Source organism: Ursus americanus, chromosome 8 (genome assembly GCF_024610735.1).
Source record: "Ursus americanus isolate L20-20 chromosome 8, mUrsAme1.1.p, whole genome shotgun sequence".
In the NCBI taxonomy this organism is placed as follows: Eukaryota; Metazoa; Chordata; class Mammalia; order Carnivora; family Ursidae; genus Ursus; species Ursus americanus.
In genome coordinates, this window is record NC_142134.1 from 40,040,663 (window position 1) to 40,061,583 (window position 20,921).

Below are 20,921 nucleotides of genomic sequence, written 5' to 3' on the forward strand. Positions count from 1 at the left end.
CTCAGGATCCCCTTGCTCTATCTAAACAGAGGTCCCTGTCATTCTGCCCACAATCCAGAAAACCCCACGGAGGTCATGTTGACTCCTCAGCTCCAGGGGACAGGGATGTCACAAGACTTTCTCCCCTAAGCCAGGCTTCAACAGAGTTGTTTCCTATGGTGGAGAGAGCTGTCTGGACAAAAAGAGCCTTTTTGTGTCTATTCATGCTTCTCAGGCTTTGGCACACACATGAATCACTAGGGAGCGTGTTAAGACAAGATTCTGTTTCAGCTGTTCTGGGGTCCTGAAACGCTACATTTCTAGTATGCTCTGAGGCGATGCCCACACTGCTGGTCCCCACACTGAGAGTGGCCAGGTTTCCTTTGCACATACCAAATTTTCACAGTGAAGCCTTTGATGTTGCATTTTGACAAAGAAGTTCTGTAAAGACTAGGGGCCGTGGCCTTATACCATTGCTATGAGTAGAAGGAAGGCTTTCCTCTGAAGCAGAGAGCATTCCTCAAGTCAGTCACCTGGGAAAAAGCCCTTCAGACCATCCAGAAAGGAAATTCCTACCCTCTGCTGGACCTGCACATCCAAAGCCGAGGCTTAAGCAGTCCCTGAGGAATCAGCGATAGGCCCACACACGAGGCCGTTACTGGAAGGAGTAAATAAATTCTGCTATGTAACCCTACCTGCATGCAGCTCCTTCGTTGGCCAGCCTGACTCAGCGGTGAGTCAACCCATGTGTTCGCCGCAACTCTCAGTGGACAGATAGCACGTGTCTGCCGGGGCCCACCAGTTTGCATATCTGCCAGCAGGTGCCCACCACCCACCTGTGTGCCCACGGAGGGGGGGGCAGGGTACAGACAGAGGCCCAAGGTTGGGCTGGCCCCACACGGGGCTTCCGCCCCAGGCATCCCCTGCACACATAGTCATTCCTGGCCACGTGTTTATGACCTAGCATCAGTACAGCCCATCTGGGGCCCTGGGGCCATGCTCGATTATGTTTGTGTTGACTCAGTGTCTGCCAAAATCAGGTGAACCCCATGGCTGTGAACTGGACTGGACCGTGTTCTTCCCATCACACACATGAGTGTGTAAATGTTCCTTAGAAACTGAAATACAGTCTCATTTTAGAAAAAAAAAATTTTCCAATGCATGGCGATAGCATGAAGTTTAAAAACAAGCAAAATTTAGGTCTCAGAGACTTGGTTCCCCAATACTGCTGGTGGATGTGCGATTGCCAGGGCTGTGACTAAAGAGGAGAACACAGCTCCGGAGAGGGAGACTGGGTGAAGCAAGCAGCCTGGTGCAGCACCCCCTACTGGAGGAGGAGATAGCATTCATGGTGTTTGCTTCTGATGAGCTAAGGGACTTGAGCATTGGCATTCCTTGAAAGGCCATTTCTCTAAGCAGAAATCAACCCGAGTTCTGATCTTCCCTAATAGCATAACTACTCGGTGCACATTTAGGCAACTATAAAATAATGCCGGTTCCAAAGGCAGAGAAGCTGTGGCCAGACCAGCCTTTAATGAGCAACCCGGGGCCTGGCCAGGCTTTGAAGGATCTAGCATATTGAGATATTAGTTGAACCTCAAAAACAATAGGTGCCTGCGCCCTCTAAGTAGCTCATGTGTTACAGATCTGACAAGTCTCATTGATTTAAATGGCTGGAGCACTGCTTGGATTTTAATCTCCTTCACCCTTATACCAAGGAGGTCGCTGTTTAAACGCTTTTACTTAATAATGTAAACACCTGTCACACGCCAGGGGCAAAGCTATTAAGGAGAAGGATTATTTAAAGCAATGCTCCTGAATACAACATTGCTATTATTGTCTTATCCTCAGTTGCCAGGGCTTCTTTGTTAGGACCAGAGCCAATGACCAAGTCCCCTAGTGCTCTGTCCCCCGGAGAGACCTGCGGAGGGTTCCTTTAACCCACACACAGAATGAGCATCTGCTCACATGCTGTTGTCTGAAGGCCCCCAGACATCTGACCTGCAAAGACTCTTGCAGTCAAAGCATGTGTCTACCAAAGTCTGTCATTAAAATGAGAAGCTATTTTCATAAAGGAGTATTAGGCCATTATCCTGGTAGCTACAAGGTACTGGGAGTAAACTCTTTACAAGTAACATCTCTTTTATACCTGCAATGACTGCAATGATTTAGTGCTGTTGTCATCCCCATCATCTGAAGTACAGAATGGTTAAGTGACTTTCTCAAGGACACACAGTATTTAGCAGGAATACGATTAGAATCTAGGGCTGACTTAAAAGTACATACTTTCAAGGACTAAGCACTAGGCCACATTGTCTCTCACTCTCAAGGGTGCGTGAGTTTACCACATAACCTGGTGAGATGAAAGCCTAGGGGAATGGTTAGGAAGAAAGTAGAAAAGAATGAACCGGAACTTGGAGGGCTGCTGGGGAGGAAGAGCCTGAGGCTGGCCGCTAAGGCCTGGACTGGGGGCTTTGGAACAAAATATTGGCATCAGGAAGCCCAGGAGTTAGGACCAGGAGGGCAAAAGACCCTAAGACATTTAAGAAGATACCAACACGAAAGATGTAAGAGCACCTCCTCTAGTCCAGCTTAGAGGAGGGATGGCCCTGCTCCCTACACTCTGTTATTTTTCCCAAAATGCCTAATTGGGGAGACAGAGCTGAGGCCAATGCACAAGCCCCTCCCCACCCTTACCTGCCCATGTCTTCTGATTGCTCAACATAACGCTGGTCTTAGCAAAACCCAGGTCACCCTGGACCCTGCCAAGAGCACCCAAAGTCCTGATGCTATCTAACCAACTATGGGTTAGTGACATTGGCCCTAGAGAGGAGGGCAAGCTCATGTGACAGCACAGATCCCAACAGACCTTTATCCAAGTTACTTACCAGATATTGGCATGGCTTATCAACACCACTCCTCCACAAACTTATCTTACTGATGAAAGCCAATCCTTTTGGCTTACTTTCAGCACCCAAATTCAACAGCACGTTGGTGAACATTTATAATGATACAGAACAAGAAGAGAGAAAATGGTTCATTCAACAAATATTTATTGAACATCTTTTATAAACTAAGCACTGCCCTTGGTACCAGAGATAAAGCAGAAAATAGTGTCATCAATGTGCCCTCCCCATGTGGAGCTTTCAGTTGTGTAGGAGACAGAAAGCAAATCAGTAAAAGGGGGGGAATAATGTTATGTTTTGAAAGAAAATAATCAGAGTATTGTTTCTCCAGGAGTAGTGCCCAAACCAGCAGCATCACCATCACCCAAGAACTTGTTAAAACACAGATCCTCATGCCTCTCCCCAGACCTACTGAATCAAAAGCTCCGGGCATGGACCCCAGCAATCTGTGTCAGAGGGGATTCTGATCTGTGCTAAGGTTCCACTGGGATAGAAAGTAAGCGTGGGGAGGGGAGCATCTTTAGATAAAATGATCAGGATAGGCCTTTGTGGTAGCCTGAGACCTGAGAGATGAAAAAGAAACATGCCATGCAGAAGCCAAGAGAAAAAACATTCCAGGCACAGAACAGCAGATGCAAAGTCCCTGTGGCGGGGGAAAACTTGTTATGGTCAAGTAACAGAAAGGAGAAAAGTACAACCAGAGCATAATTATTAAAGGAAGCTGATAAGAACAGAGGCTAGCTCCTGCAAGGAATTATAGACCTCAGTAAAAAGCATAAATTCAAAACTGACATAAATGCTCTAATGAAAGAAGCTTGCTCCTATGTTGTAAAGCATGAGTCTAACCCACACTGAGGGTCAGAGAGGGATTCCCAGAGGTAATAATTTTTGAGATAATCAATGACAAATACAAGATTACTAAGGAACCATCATGTGCAAAGGCCCTGAGACAGGAAAGATCATGACACTGTCAGGAAAAATTATAAAAGACTTTATTTTTTTTTATTTTTTTTTAATAATGATTTTTTATTATATTATGTTAGTCACCATACAGTACACCCCCGGTTTTCGATGTAAGGCTCGATGATTCATTAGTTGTGTATAACACCCAGTGCACCGTGCAATACGTGCCCTCCCCACTACCCATCACCGGTCTATCCCACTCCCCCACCCCCCTCCCCTCTGTAGCCCTCAGTTTGTTTCTCATAGTCCACAGTCTCTCATGTTTCATTCCCCCTTCTGATTACCCCCCCTTTCTTTATCCCTTCTTCCCCTACTGATCATTCTAGTTCTTATGTTCCATAGATGAGAGAAATCATATGATAGTTGTCTTTCTCTGCTTGACTTATTTCACTAAGCATTATCTCCTCCAGTGCCGTCCATGTTGTAGCAAATGTTGAGAACTCATTCTTTCTGATTGCTGAGTAATATTCCATTGTATATATGGACCACAACTTCTTAATCCAGTCATCTGTTGCAGGGCATCTCGGCTCCTTCCACGATTTAGCTATTGTGGACGGTTTTCCTGGGGAATTCTACCAAACATTCAAAGAAGAAATAATACCTATTCTCCTAAAGCTATTTCAAAAAATAGAAACAGAAGGAAAGCTACCAAACTCATTCTATGAGGCCAATATTACCTTGATCCCCAAACCAGGCAAAGACCCCCTCAAAAAGGAGAATTACAGACCGATTTCCCTAATGAATATGGACGCCAAAATCCTCAACAAGATACTTGCTAATAGAATCCAACAGTTCATTAAAAGGATTATCCACCACGATCAAGTGGGATTCATACCTGGGATGCAAGCGTGGTTCAATATTCGCAAATCAATCAGCGTGATACATCATATCAACAAGAAAAGACTCAAGAACCATATGATCCTCTCAATCGATGCCGAAAAAGCATTTGACAAAATACAGCATCCTTTCCTGATTAAAACCCTTCAGAGTGTAGGAATAGAAGGTACATTTCTCAATCTCATAAAAGCCATCTATGAAAAGCCTACTGCAAATATTATTCTCAATGGGGAAAAGCTGGAAGCCTTTCCCTTAAGATCAGGAACACGACAAGGATGCCCACTCTCGCCACTATTATTCAACATAGTACTAGAAGTCCTTGCAACAGCAATCAGACAACAAAAAGGGATCAAAGGTATTCAAATCGGCAAAGAAGAAGTCAAAATGTCTCTCTTCGCAGACGACATGATACTCTATATGGAAAACCCAAAAGAAGCCACTCCCAAACTATTAGAAGTTATAGAGCAATTCAGTAACGTGGCGAGATACAAAATCAATGCTCAGAAATCAGTTGCATTTCTGTACACGAATAACGAGAACGAAGAAAGAGAAATCAGGGAATCCATCCCATTTACAATAGCACCAAAAACCATACGTTACCTTGGAATTAACTTAACCAGAGACATAAAGGACCTTTATTCTAGAAACTATAAATCACTCTTAAAAGACATTGAGGAAGACATAAAAAGATGGAAAGATATTCCATGCTCATGGATCGGAAGAATTAACATAGTTAAAATGTCCATGCTACCCAGAGCAATCTACACTTTCAATGCTATCCCGATCAAAATACCGAGAACGTTTTTCAAAGAACTGGAACAAATAGTCCTTAAATTTGTATGGAACCAGAAAAGACCCCGAATCTCCAAGGAACTGTTGAAAAGGAAAAACAAAGCTGGGGGCATCACAATGCCGGATTTCGAGCTGTACTACAAAGCTGTGATCACAAAGACAGCATGGTACTGGCACAAAAACAGACACATAGACCAATGGAACAGAATAGAGAGCCCAGAAATGGACCCTCAGCTCTTTGGGCAACTAATATTTGATAAAGCAGGAAAAAACATCCGGTGGGAAAAAGACAGTCTCTTCAATAAATGGTGCTGGGAAAATTGGACAGCTACATGCAAAAGAATGAAACTTGACCACTCTCTCACACCATACACAAAAATAAACTCCAAATGGATGAAAGACCTCGATGTGAGACAGGAATCCATCAAAATTCTAGAGGAGAACATAGGCAGCAACCTCTACGACATCGGCCAAAGCAACCTTTTTCATGATACATCCCCAAAGGCAAGAGAAACAAAAGACAAAATGAATTTATGGGACTTCATCAAGATTAAAAGTTTCTGCACATCCAAGGAAACAGTCAGAAAAACTAAGAGGCAGCCCACGGAATGGGAGAAGATATTTGCAAATGACACTACAGATAAAAGACTTTAAAATAGGCAAAAATGAGTACTGAATATTCTAACACACCCTTCCTAGTTATCTGTGCCTTCATTATCTTTGACCTATTTGATAGCTATGGCAAATTGTAGAAAACTAAGAGTAACGCCCATGACTCTTGTCCAGAAAAATGCAAATTAATTTTGCCCAATGTGCAATTGATTATTGCCCTATGAAAATGGCTAGCTTTGCCTCTATTAACTAATTCATTTCAGCATTTCCGGATTGTCTGTATATATGTGTCTCTGTGGGTGGTGAATTCTCTTTTGAACCAGTTGTGACATCTTATTGGTTCTCTCATTAATCAGTGAGTTTAAAAAAAAAACCTTTGATTGGGGTGCCTGGGTGGCTCAGTCGTTATGTGTCTGCCTTCGGCTCAGGGCGTGATCCCAGGGTCCTGGGATCAAGCCCCGCATTGGGCTCCCTGCTCCACTGGGAGCCTACTTCTTCCTCTCCCACTCCCGTTGCTTGTGTTCCCTCTGTCACTGGCTGTCTCTCTCTCTATCAAATAAATAAATAAAATCTTTAAAAAAAAAAAAAACCTTTGATAGGGGCATCTGGATGGCTCAGTCAATTAAACGTCCAACTCCTTTTTTTTTAAGATTGATTGATTGATTTTAGGGAGAGAGAGTCTTCAGCAGACTCTACACTGAGCAGCACTGATTGTGGCACCAAGCATGGAGCCTGACGAGGGGTTCCATCTCAGGACCCTGAGATCACAACCTGAGCCAAAACCAAGAGTCGGACACTTAACCAACTGCGCCACCCAGGTACCCCAAACATCCAACTCTTGATTTCAGCTCAGGTCGTGATCTCAGGATTGTGAGATCAAGCCCGGTGTCAGGCTCCGAGGAGGGCATGAAGCTTGCTTAAGATTCTCACTCTCTCTCCCTCTGCCTCTGCTCCTCACAACCCCCCCCAAAAAATAAACCCACTTGACACATGTTTATTTTACGTTTGTATAAGAGTTATGATTTTATCTCTTTTAGAAATGATTTTTTTAACAACAGGCTAGTGTGGTAGTGAGCTGCAAAATAACGTAGAGGACACCCAGTTAAATCTGAATTCAGATAAACAGGAATTTCTTTGCATAAATGTGTCCCAAATATCACATGGGACATATTCATGCTTAAAAAAAAAAAGTATTCATTGTTTATTGGACGTGCAAACTTAGCTGGGCGTCTTGTACTTTTATTTGCTAAATCTGAACACAAGGTAGTGTGGTCACTGCTGACAGTGCCCCCACAGCAGCCCCTATTTGGCCCCAGGGTTGGGAACAGAAAGAAACACCATTCATTCAATTTTTGACTTCTGCTCAGAGGCTACATCAATGCATCTTAGAACATACACGGTAGGATTCCATCCTGTTTCAGATTTCACACACCCTCACCCCATCCAAAATTGCCTGTTTCTTCCCCAGTGAGGATTCACTGCTTTAGTCTGAAGCTCTTCTGTATTCAAGCTACCTATTAAAATGCAAATATCCCCCCATGAGGCTATCCTAACATGGGCTAACATTTGAACAAGAATCGGCTGACAGGACAGGATATACAAACCGAGCACTTGATGGGAGGCAGAACAGCAGGTTGGGAAAGGGTGGAGAGGACAGGCAGGAAGGAGACCCCAGAGAGGAGGAAGATATGCTGGAGACCTGGGGTCATGTTTGAGTCCTCAGATCAACCTTGCGAGCGAAGTCTTTAATATAAGATCTGGGAAAGGATCGTTTCAAATTTGAGGCCAAATGCTCTTGTTATTTCCCCTGCTTTTCCCAAAATGGGATATAAGACACCTCCAAAAGGCCTATCTTCGTGGTAATATATTTTCGACGCAGTGGGCATCCCCACAGGCTGGCAATAGAAAACACCTGTGAAATGGATAACCCCACACAGACTCATAAAATGCAGTTCCAATCACCAGCAGGACTTCAATCACACTCTCCTGAGCCCCGTTAGGTCTCAGAGGAATTATTATCACATTCTGCATGCAGAGGACAATGAATGGGCCTAGCTCTCCCTGGAATGGAGGAGTGGGAGCCTGGAAGACAGATTCTCTCCAGACTGAATAAATACTGGGGGGCCTGGGGGGAGGATCACTATCCCCAAGAAGCATCCATCCCTTTTTAAGCAAGGGCTGCGCACACCAACTTCGGTTCCCAACTTCTGTAATATTTCTCTGTTATAAATTGGGCAGCACAGGATGTGGTCAAGGAGCCATTACAAGCCCTCTCAAATGAGATTTTTTTCCCAGGGACTTAATTTCTTACAATGTTGGAGCAATTGTTCTCTTGGAAAGTAGGACAGGCTCTCTTTCAGCCTGACAGACAAAAACAAAACTAAACCGAACATAAAAGCAAAGTCTCTGAAAGGGATAATGCACAAGCAGGCTTCCTTCTGAGCACCTGGAGGCCCCTCCCTCCCCAGCTGAAGCTGCTAGATCACTCTAATGAGAACAGATGGCACCTGTCGGGAGATGGGCTCCACATTACATGCTTCCTATGTCCTCCTCCCGAAACCTGATTTTCGCAGATTTGGAGCCAGTTGTTTAAGTGGTAGCCTAGTCGTGTGCCAGGAAAGTAGGATGTTAATATGCACTAATACATCGCTGCTGACTTTTGGAGAGCTCAAGGTACTTCATAGCAGAGGGGGTGAAGACTTCAGGAGGCCCAGCTTCAAGGACAGAAGAAAAGGTTGCCATGAACAGCCCACAGGAGGTGACTCATCTCGTCATTGGCCAAGGAGAAATTACACCCTGACCCCCACCCCAAGATTCCAGTGACCTAGTGCCACCACATGACTGGAGCAGGGAACAGTCCAGGTGCAGGGTGTGGAGTGTGGTAGGGCAAAGATTCCACAGGGGGGCTAGGAAGCTCATTTTAGGTAGAAGAGGCTAGGCTGAACCTCAACCTGGTACCTCTAGTTGACCCCACCCTCACCCCTGCAAGTGGAGAAGTCACCGTATCCTTGCCTTTTCAGGTTTCGGCAAGTGGGTCAGGGGTGACCTTAGAAGGTGTATCCACAAAATGAAGGCAGAGAGAGAGGTTTCCAGAGCAGCAAGCTCCTGCATTATAAACTCTACTTTTCACAAAAGGTGTTTCATTGTCGTCATAATTGCCAAATTTAAATTACTTCTATTTTCAGGTCTCAGGAAGCCATAAAGAGAGAGAGGAGAGATTTTCACGGTGAGAAATGAGAAATGATGAGGGGAAGAGGGCGGCCTGTGGAGAAGAGACTTAAAGAGGAAAAATGTTTCTGGAGTCAGCTGCGGCCGAGGCGTCTGGAAAGCAGGGAGAAGCAGCAACGGGTGAGTGGACAGGGAAAGGGGCAAAGGAGAGAGTCTGGACATCGAGCTGTGAATCAGGTCAGAGGTAAGGCCCAAATGAAGTTCTAAGAAGGAATTTTTCAGTCGGGGTCATTGAGAATGAATATGAAAATGAATGTAGAAACTGAAATCATGTTGCTCTGTGTGCCTGTGAGCAATGTTCACCAAGGATGGGGATTGAATCCTCAGAGTTCTAGATTTCTTCTGTGTCTTTAAAAAAAAAATACTAAAGCAAAAAACAGGAGTCATTGGAGAAATGACAATGATAACCACTGGACCCTCTCTATGCCCCCAGGGTACAGGTTATATTGTGATTTATAATAAGAAATACATATTTGGTCTTGTTCCTGTTTCTGGCACAGAGCTTCTAAAACCCTAGGAATTTCTTAAGTGATAAGAGTGATCAAGGTTTCTTTTGTAACATTAATGTGATGGCTTCTGGAATGCCACCTAAGGATGGGCCTGGTTGGCAGAGGAACCAAGCTGGTGCAGAAAGGATTGGAAGCTTTAGTCCAGCCCCCCTGGCGTCTGGGGAGAGGAGAAGTAGTGGAGCTTGGCTCAATCCCCAGTGGCCAATGAGTTAATTGGTCATGCCTGTGGAATGAAGCCTCCATAAATCCCAGAAGGATAGGGTTTGGAGCCTGCAGGCTTGTGAACACGTGGAGATTCAGGAAGAGTAGAAGCCCCACACCTCTTCCCCACCCCTTGCCCTGGGCATCTCTTCCATCTGGCCATTCCTTTTATAATAAAACAGTCACTTAGGAAGTAAAATGTTTCTCTGAGTTCTGTGAGCTGCTGTACCAATTTAATCAAATGCAAAGAGGAGGTCATGGGAACCTCTGATTTACAGCCAGTCAGTCAGAAGTACAGGTAACAACCTGCACGTGCGTCTGTCATGGGACCAAACCCCCCCAACCCGGGGCACAGGTGGCAGGAGTCTTATAGGACTGACCCCTTAACCTGTGGAATCTGATGCTATCTCCAGGTAGATAGTGTCAGAATTAAGCTGAATTCTTGGACACCCTCCTGGTCCAACAATTTCTTGGTGTTCTGCGGGAAGCCTCCCACCCCGTCCCCCCCACCACACACACAGTCGTGCACACACACACTGGAATTGGGTCCAGGAATCTAAAACAGTACACCTGTCAACAAAGACTGAAATCCCTTTCCCTTTTATTGTTCTTATATTAGCTATGAGTGTGTGTGTGTGTGTGTGTGTGTGTGTGTGTGTGTACATTTCTCAATAACTTTAAAGACTTTGTGCAGGGGTGGACTCCACTTTCGTTTCTAAATAGATAATCCCTCTCATATTCAGAAACATAAAAATTGATTACCTATTCGTAATTGGGGCTGATAACTCTCTTTGATTGAGTACCTATTACATGTACACACATTATATAATGTAATTTTTACAAAAACCCCTCTGACTGGGCATTATTCTCCCAGTTTACAAATGAAGGAACTGAGCCTCTGGGTATTAAATAAATTGCCCAAGTTTACCAGTATGGATTAAATGTTTGTGTCCCCCCCCCAAATTCATATGTTGAAGCCCTTAACCCCCAATGTGATGATAGTAGGGGGTGAGACCTTTAGGGAATTCAGCATGAAGGTGAAGGCCTCATGAATGGAATTAGTACCCTCACAAGAAGAGCTAGGAGACAGCCACATGAGGGCTCAGCAAGAAGGCAGCCACCCCTGCAAAACAAGAGAGCTCTCATTAGGAACTGGATCAGCCCAACACCCTGGATCTCCCAGCCTCTAGAACTGTAAGAAATAAATGTCTATTGTTTAAGCCACCTAGTCTTTAATAGCATTTTAAGCTGACTTACATAGTCACACGCCCAGTAAATACTGGAGCAAAGACTTGGTACAAAGTCAGTACTCTTCCTACCAACACCAGGCTGCATCTCAGCAGCAACTTTGCTCGACCCAACTCAGCTGGACATGACAACCACTGTCAATTCCTTGTATTTGTGTGTCTCGTAGAGTTAACAAAGCACTTTCACATCTAGCAGTTAATTTAAAGTGTGCTGCAAAAAGTAGGGTCTGGAATCTTTAGACTTCAAATCCTAGCTCCTAATACCCCGTGCACAGACCCATCATTGCATGTTATTTCTAACAGAAACAAACCAGCGAAACAAACTTTAATAACATGCAGTGTTGCTGAAGATTGTCTTACACCTGGCTGAACATGCCATGAGGCATGAACTTTCTGGACGATAATTTAGTAATAAAAGTTTTAAAAAAACACATTCTTTGATCCAGTAACTCTGCTTCTAGTACTGTCTTAAGAAAAGGCTGAAGAATGCACAGAAAGATTAATAAAAAGGATATTCATCACAAGATAGTAAGAGTCAAAATTTGGAAATAGCCTGTAAGTCCAAAAAATCATTAATTGGATAGATTATAGTATATAACAGAATACCATACATCCACTACATATCAGGTCATCAAAGAATACATAAAGGTAGGTGGAACCGTTCCTAATACAGTTTAGGGGGAAAAGCAAGTCAGAAAACAGTACGTAAAGTATATGGTTCCCAATTTTGTTTTTAAAATATATCTACACATAAATGTGACCGAACATAAAGGCACTTACTGTTATCAATGGTTGCCTCTGGATGAAAGTTATAGGTAACCTTTAATTTCCTTTATTTTTTTAAATCCTCTATACTGAACATGTATCTTTTCTAATCAGAGAGAAAGAAAATAGAATGTAATTTTTTATTTATAATATTTGTACAGTAAAGCCTCCCCGCTAATCACTTCTTTGCCAAGAGGCCCCAAACTCACATTCACACCACCCTTGGCCTCAGGTCCAGGTTGGAATTCAGGCCCCTCTGCATTATTATCACCATCCCTCCCATTGTTTTGCATACACATATGAGACTTGCTCCTAGCATCCCTCCAGCATAGTTCCTTCTGTTTCTATACAGAGGTATAGAAATGGTAATTTGCTCTCTTAAAAACTGAATTTTCGGTTGAGAATTTTCAAGCTTGGCAAATACCAGGTCACAGTCCCTGTGATAACTAGCCTTACAGGAGATGTTTTCCCCAACCTGACTTGGAGCAAACAAAGAGATCATCACTTCACTTCTAAATAGCCTCTAACCAAGCAAACTAAATATTTCAACTGAAAAGGTTACTTAAGGTTTCGTGGTTTTTTTTATTGCGTGCACGCTCACACACACACACACACACACACACACACACACACGTACCTGCCATATCTTTTGGGGGGAAGGAGTACAGGGAAAAATAACTAGGAGGCACTGTAATCAAGGATTTCATTTCTCCTCTCTCATTTCTTATCCTACCATCTTGTACTCTCTGACCAGCCAATCTCAAAAGGTTTCCAGAGGTGCCTGGGTGGCGCCTTTGCTTAAGCATCTGACTCTTGATTTCACCTCAGGTCATGATCTCAAGGGATCGAGCCCCATGTCAGGCTCCTCACTCAGCAGGGAGTCTTCTTGAGATTCTCATTCTCTCTCTCTCTCTCTCTCATAAATAAATAAATCTTTAAAACAATAAAGATAAAATAAGTTTCCAACCTGTCATGCTGTCCACACTTTGGGACTTCCACACTTTACCAGTCCCTCAAATTGACCTATTAACTGCTACACATCCTCAGGATCTCAGTTTAAACACCCATGTTCCAACAAGCCCTTTTTGACCCTCCAAGACTGGGTCAAGCAGCCTGTATCACTCTGACTGCTCTTTATTAAAATTGCCTCTTTCACTTGTCAATATCTCCACCTGGACCCTAAGCATCTGTAAGGCAGGGACTGTCTCTTGTCCACCTCTGTTTCTCTGGCATGTAGTGTGGTGTCCGGCACCAAGTAGTCCCTCAATAAATACTGGCTGAATGAATAAAGGTATCATGCCCCCCACCCCCACCCAATCCCTAGCAGTTCTTGCTCCACACAGAACAGCCATTGATAGGACCACTGTGTCTCCCACTGTGTCCACAAATGATGTATTTTAGTTACTCCTGGAGGTCTAGCTCCAGGCATGGAAGCTTTGGAAACTGCTGGTTATGATGCTTGGGGTCAGAAAAACTTGCACAACTGGAGTGCGTGATCCTATATCCACATCTGTCTGTCAGACTATTTAAAAAGGAATTCATCCCTTTAAAGCAAAGTTCATCCTACCTACTACATTGACTACAGGAGTAGAGGACTGGCAGGGTAGTGGCCCTGGTAGAGGTCGACTCTTGATGTTTTAAGTGCTGACCGCATTGCCACTGAATGCTGATAGTTAGGCATTTTTAACAAGAACTGATTCAGTGGGTGTGAGTTTGCAAATGTGCTACTTTAATGGCTACTCATATTAACTCTGTATAAAAAGGTCCCGTTATGTCTCCATCTAGTCTTGTGTTTATTTAGTGATCAGTGTTAGGATGAGTAATAAGCCCCTTAGCTTTGTGACAGATTGTTCTTTAAACACCAGACCAGTCAGCACGCTGCCCTTGAACTCCTGCTAAGCAGAGAAGATTCCTAGGGAGTAAGTCCTCAGCCCCACGGGAGTTTGTAAAATGTGAATTGGAGGTCGGTGACAGCATAAACAAATCTGAAGATAGCTCTTGTGAAAAATCTGCTCTGCAGTGTAGAACCCACTTCTGCTAGAGCTGGTTGAGACCTTCCATGGGCCCCAGAGCCCTCCCACTGAGACTTAGCGGGGAGGTAGGAAGAAATGTGGATTTAGCTCTTGCAGCTGACTTGGAAATACCAAGTTTGGATACAAGTAATTCTTTGTAGGGTTTTTTTTTTTTAATCCCAGGCTGTTTTTCTATACCTCTGAAGAGACAGAAATAGATAAGATACTCTGACCTTTATTTTATTGATGGAGAAAGCAAAGTATAGAGAAATTGATGGCTTGACCCATGTGGAAGGTGTTACTTGATAATTCGGTAACGACGCTTAGGATTCTGGAGCCTAGAACATGTCCTCACCACTTGTTCATGTGTCTGACACAGTGCCTGGCACATAACACATAGGCATACAATAAATATTGTTGGAAGGAAGGAAGGAAGGAAGGAAGGAAGGAAGGAAGGAAGGAAGGAAGGAAGGAATCAACAAAACAAATGTCCCTCAAACTTGAGTAATATAAGGACTTCTTTTGGAGAAATAATAGCCTCTCGACCCCAAAGATTATCTACAAAACCTCAATTTAAGCTCATTCTTATTCTTTGAAATAGCTCTCAGTAGCAAATTATCATTGCAAAATATAATTTCAGTCCTTATAGTTAATAAAAATACTTTATTATTATTGGGAAAAAAACACAGTTTTTTAAAGTTCTCATAGAATTCATAGATCTCATTTAATACCAGCCAACCTCATTTGGAGAGAAGCTACTAGATTATAAGCCCTTGAAGAAGGGCAGGTCTGAATGTTGTCCTTTCTGATATCCTCAGCACCTTCACCTGGTAGTTTTTCTCCCACTATTTGACAGTGATGAGGGTGGCATGATTGTGGCCAACCTCCACCCTCAGTAGGAAAGGACAGCTGCCAGTGCCAGCCAGGGAGTACCAAGCAGAACAGCAGAGCTTTGGAGAATGATGCTTGAATGCACTGCAGCTAAGCAGAGCTCAAGTCCCACTGGGTGTTCAGAGATGGTGTCACAGGAAGGGGGAATGTTACCTGGTCCTGGAAACATGAAAAGGACTTGGTGACACAGAGAAGAGGGAGGAGGGCTTTAGCCATGGAGAAAAGGGAGTCTTTTCCTTTCCTGCTGATGTGCGCTCTTCTTGTAAATTGGATTTACCGACAAAGACAGGCCCTGAGGACATCATAAGTCCTGCCCAAACCTCAAAGGACTGCATGGCTTTTGGGTAGTGTCCAGACAGGACATAATAGAAAGATAATTAAAAATCTAGGGGCGCCTGGGTGGCACTGTCAATTAAGACTCCGACTCTTGGTTTTGTCTCAGGTCATGATCTCAGGGTTATAAGATTGAGCCCCCTATCAGCTCCACACTCAGTGGGCAGTCAGCTTGCAATTCTCTCTCCCTCTCCCCCTCCCCCTGTGATCACTCTTGCTCTCTCGCCCTCTCTCTCTCTCTCTCTCAAATAAGTAAATCTTTAAAAAAAAATCTAAAGAGGAGGTGCCTGGGTGGCTCAGTCGGTTAACTATCTGCCTCCCACTCAGGTCATGATCCCAGGGTCCTAGAACTGAGTCCCACTCAGGCTCCCTGCTCAGTGAGGGGCCTGCTTCTTCCTCTCCCTCTGCTGCTCCCCCTGCTTGTACAGTCTCCCCTACTCTCTCTCTCTCTCTTTCTCTCTGTCAAATAAATAAATAAAATCTTTTTTAAAAATCTAAAGAAACTGTTACTTCTCAGTGAAAAAATCATCCAAGAGAGCTGGAGGAAAATTCTTCTTTTCTACCACTTTGTCTTCCTTCTCCCCACTTCTGAGTATAAAAGTGATTTGGGGCCACCCAGATCCTGTTCTTCTCAAAATCTGAAGTCTGTCTTCTAGGCTCTGAAACTTGCCTGTCTATGTTTTCCCATGTGTCTTAATGCACATCCCCACACCCCTGCACAGGGGGTCCTTGAAGTCAACTATTGTGTCTTTTTGGTATGTATTTCCATATCCTACTGCCAAATCATACCCAGGCATTCCATAAATGTTTGCTAAAAGAGTACTGTTTGGCCAAATAAGTACCCAGAGTTATCCTATTGCTCTATCTCTTCTCCCACATCAAAATGAACTCCTAGCAAAGGAGCTGATCATTTCAGCCACCAACACCACTTAGTATGTTGCCCTGCCCAGTAGCATTTTAAATCCCATGTAAATCAAATTTTTTCACAGATTTGGAGACAGGTTCAAATAGGAGTGTTCTTTGTTTCTAAGCAAATAGGGATATCTTCTTAGGGCTGACCTGGAAGCCAGCTCTTATCAAAAAAGATGAAGTAAAATTTTGGCATACTCACAGAAGGGTGGTAAAGTTGGTCCTATGATAACAGATTTGAGCTACAAAGAGCTGCCTTAAAAAAAAAAAAGAAAAAAAAAAGCTACAGTCTACTCTAGCAACACTTATTAAGATGAGATTTAACCAAAGACTATAAAATCTTAAATGGTAGATAATAAGGTCAAGCCTAGTTCCTATTTTCAGCTCAGAACAGATGACAAGACAGGAGGACATAAATGGAAATTAAAAGAAAAGGGATTCAGAACAGATCAGAAGGTCACCAAAAATAATCAATGGCTGAAATGACTTTCTGGACTCATTCACTTGTACAGAAAATATTGGGTCATTGAAAAAGTAATGAGATGATATTCTTGGGAAATGGAATAGTTAAAATGAATGAGTCCAGATAGGCCCAGAGACTTTAATCATTCTGAAAAGAAACACTTGCTGAGACACTCTCTCCTAAACCAAGTTGAAATTTCATTCTAGGGAGACAACTAGGTGTAAGGTAAGAAGACTTCGCTTTTCACATTCCATGAGTATTTGCAGTTCCTTCAAAGTTATAATGGTATTGAATATCAAGGGGCCTTTTATGAGTGGTGTCTCCTGCAGGATCCTAAGAAAAAAAATGAGCAAGACAACCACTAAAGACATGGAGCCTTGGAGTTCATTCTCAGCTGGGCTCCCATCCAAAGTGGAAATCTCTGTGTACACACAAATCACACATCTGCCAATGGATGGTTCCAGGGCCAGGACAATGCCGAGGCAACCTTCTCAGCTATTGGGCAGCTCTAATTGTTGGACAGCTGAAATTGTTGGACAGCAGGGTTTGCCCTTCCTAGAGTTTACCCAGTGGGCAGCTCCTTTGGATCTCTACACCACATGTGTCTACTTCTGCTTCTAAATGGTAACTAGCAAATGTTTAAATGCAGCACAAGCTAAGCTTTCTCTTTTCTAAGCTAAATATCCCCATTTCCTTCATATGACATGTTTTCCAGACTCTTGCCTCTGGACCACCATCTTTGGAAAGACTGTTAATGTTCAATCATGCACACTCATATGAACACATACACACACAACACACAATCTTAGAATCTTAGAGTGGAATGCTCCAAACTGAGCATGTGTCCCCAGATGAAACTGAGCAGTGAGTCAACTACCTTCTTTGATCTAGAAATGCCTACTCTGTTAACACAGCCAAATAGTGGTAGTAGTAGCTACTATTCATTGCAGCCTACAACATGCCAGGTACTGGACTAGCCACTTTGCATGTGTTATTTCTAATCATAACCACAGCCGATTCTAATATTCCCATTTTATAGATGAAAAAATTAAAACTCAGAAAGCAAAAAACTTGGTCAAGTTCACAGAACTAGGAAATAACTAAGCAAGGATTCAAATTCAGCCCTGTTTGACTTCAAAGCTATCATTCTTCCTAAAATGCTAGACTGCCTAATATTTTCTTAATAACTACTTCCTGGCTCTTTCATTAAAACTTGTGATCAAGGGGCACCTGGATGGCTCATTTGGTTAAGCGTCTGGCTCTTGGTTTTGACTCAGGTCATGATCTCAGGGTGGTGAGATCAAGCCCCAAGTCAGACTTCATGCTAGGCATAGAGCCTGCTTAAGATTCTCTTTCTCCATCTCCCCCTGCCCCTCCTCCTCCCTGCTCTCTCTCTCCCTCTCGCTCTCTCTCTCTCTATCTCTCTCTATCTCCCTCTCGCCTCTCCCTCTCTCCCTCTCTCTGTCTCCCTCTCCCTCTCTCTAAAAAACAAAACAAAACAAAGCAAAAAAACTTGTGATCAAGCCCCAGGAGCTGGTCAAGGCCATGGCCAGGGGCCAGATGCTGTTGGTGGGTGCAGGTGGCATTGGCTGTGAGCTCCTCAAGAACCACATGCTCACCAGCTTCTTCCATTTCGACCTGATTGATCTGGGTGCTATCGATGTCAACAACCTCAACAGGCAGTTTTTGTTTAAAAAAAAAAAAAAGTTGGAAGATCAAAGATCCAGGTTGCCAAAGAAAGTGTACTACAGTTTTACCTGACAGCATCATGAACCCTGACTATAATGTGGGATTTTTTTCAACAATTTATAATGGTTATGAATTCTTTAGACAACAGAGCTGCCCACAGCCAAGCTAATAGGATGTGTCTGGCTGCTGATATTCCTTTTACTGAGATTGGGACTGCTGGTTACCTTGGGCAAATAAGGACCAAAAAGGGTGTAACTGAGTGGTATGACTGTCATCCCAAGCCTACCCAGAGAACTTTTTTTCCTGGCTGTACTATTTGCAATACGCCTTCAGAACCTATTCATTGCATCATTTGGGCAAAGTATTTGTTCAACCAGTTGTTTGGAGAAGATGCTGATCAAGAAGTAACCCCTAACAGAGCTGACCTGAAGCTTCCTGGAAACCAGTGGGAGCTGAAGCCAGAGCCAAAGCATCTAATGAAGATGGTGACATTAAACATATTTCCACTAAGGAATGCGCTATGATCTGGTTAAACTTTTTATGCTTTCGAAAGACAATATCCAGTATCTGTTGACAGGGAACAAACTATGGTGGAAAAGGAAGCCTCCGTTGGACTGGGCGAAGTACAAAGTCAAGGAGAAGAAACCAAGGCATCAGATCAACAAAATGAACCCCAGTTAGGTCTGAAAGACCAGCAGGTTCTAGATGTAAAGAGCTATGCACATCTTTTTTCAAAGAGCACTGAGACTGCAAGCGTTCATTTAGCAGAAAAAGAGATGGAGCTGAGCTCATATGGGGCAAGGATGACCCACCTGCAATGCTTTTTGTCACCTCTGCTGCAAACCTCAGGATGCATATTTTCAGTTTGACTCTGAGGAGCAGATTTGATATAAAATCAATGGCAGGGGACATTATTCCTGCCATCGCTACAATTAATGCAGTGATTGCTGGGTTAATAGTAGTAGAAGAATTAAAGACTTTATCAGGAAAAATAGACCAGTGTAGAACAATTTGGTTGAATAAACAAACAAACCCAAGAAAGAAGTTTCTTGTGCCTTGTGCACCAGATCCTCCCAACCCTAATTGTTACATTATGTGCCAGCAAGCCAGAGGTGACTATTGTCACATTAGAGGATAAGAAATGAAAGAAAATTTTGCTATTGTAGCAGCAGATGTCCAAATTGAATGTGCGAGAGGAATAATCCTAATATCTTCAGAAGAGGGTGAGACAGGAGCCTGCTTCAAGAAGATGACTTCCTTCAGGACTATGCTTCGTTGATCAATGTCCTTCATAGTGAGGACCTTCGGAAGGATGTTGAATTTGAAGTTGTTGGTGATGCCCCCAGAAACAGTGGGCCCAAACAAGCTGAAGATGCTGCCAAAAGCATAACCAATGGCAGTGACAATGGAGCTCAGCCTTCCACATCCACTGCGCAAGACTAAGATGATGTGCTCATGGTTGATTCAGATGAGGAAGGTCCTTCATATAATGCTGACGTCAGTGAAGAAGAGAGAAGTTGAGAGAGGAAATTGGATGAGAAAGAGAATATCAGTGCAGAGAGGTCACGTACAGAACAGACAGAAGAGCCTGATGATGTTATAGCTTTAGATTGAACAGAAATGCCTCTAAACAGACCCCTCTTACTGCAGTAGGTCATCTGGGCAGAACCAGGTTATCTGTCATGCCCTTTGTTCCAAAGGGGAAAAAATCGACACCAGTGACTTGAAGATGATTCCACTCGCTTTGAAAAAGCATTCATTTTGCTAGAACAATTAGAAACAATGCAATATGCTGTACTGAAAGTAGGAATAGAGTTTTAAAACCCTTTGAACAAAGTGTGTGCATAACCAGTCATTAGATGAAACAACACAATGCATGTTGCCTTTTTAATGTAAATACCCTTAGTAACATTTAACAGTTTTAAAATATTGTAGTTTAGTAAAGTTGATACCTGGTTAAAAATAGTATGCCTTAATTTTTGGTTAGAAGAATTCTTTTGAGCCTCAATCTAACCATTTCCATATTCTTAACTGACTGAAACAGATTCAAAGAAGTATCAAGTGCGATGCACTGAAACTTGTTTTTAAATGTTAACTGACACTATGTATATTCATATAAGACAATGTTAGTTTACTCAATTTTTCAGTTTGTGCTGCCTGATATGTCTGTGTACAAAGCCATTTTTTGTGTATTGTTATAGTTTCAGGTTATTTGTATTTGATGTTTCATAAAACTCAATTATGACTACATTGTACTTATGAACTAAATAAATGGCATCTGCATACTTGTTAAAAAAAAAAAAAAACCTTCTGATCAACCCCACACATCTTGCACTTAAAGATTTGCAACCAGCAGGGAGTAAGTTACTTCATAAGGTAGTGGCATTCATCAAAGGCATGCTGGGAGGGGCGCCTGGGTGGCATAGCGGTTAAGCGTCTGCCTTTGGCTCAGGGCGTGATCCCGGAGTTCTGGGATCGAGCCCCACGTCAGGCTCTTCCTCTATGAGCCTGCTTCTTCCTCTCCCACTCCCCCTGCTTGTGTTCCCTCTCTCGCTGGCTGTCTCTCTCTCTGTCGAATAAATAAA

The 20,921-nt window shown here is 43.2% G+C and overlaps 1 pseudogene; it reads left to right on the forward strand.

Annotated features, from left to right (window-relative positions):
• Window positions 1-18,400: 18,400 nt before the first annotated feature.
• On the forward strand, window positions 18,401-19,950 carry LOC123804017 (SUMO-activating enzyme subunit 2 pseudogene; annotated as a pseudogene).
• Window positions 19,951-20,921: the final 971 nt, after the last annotated feature.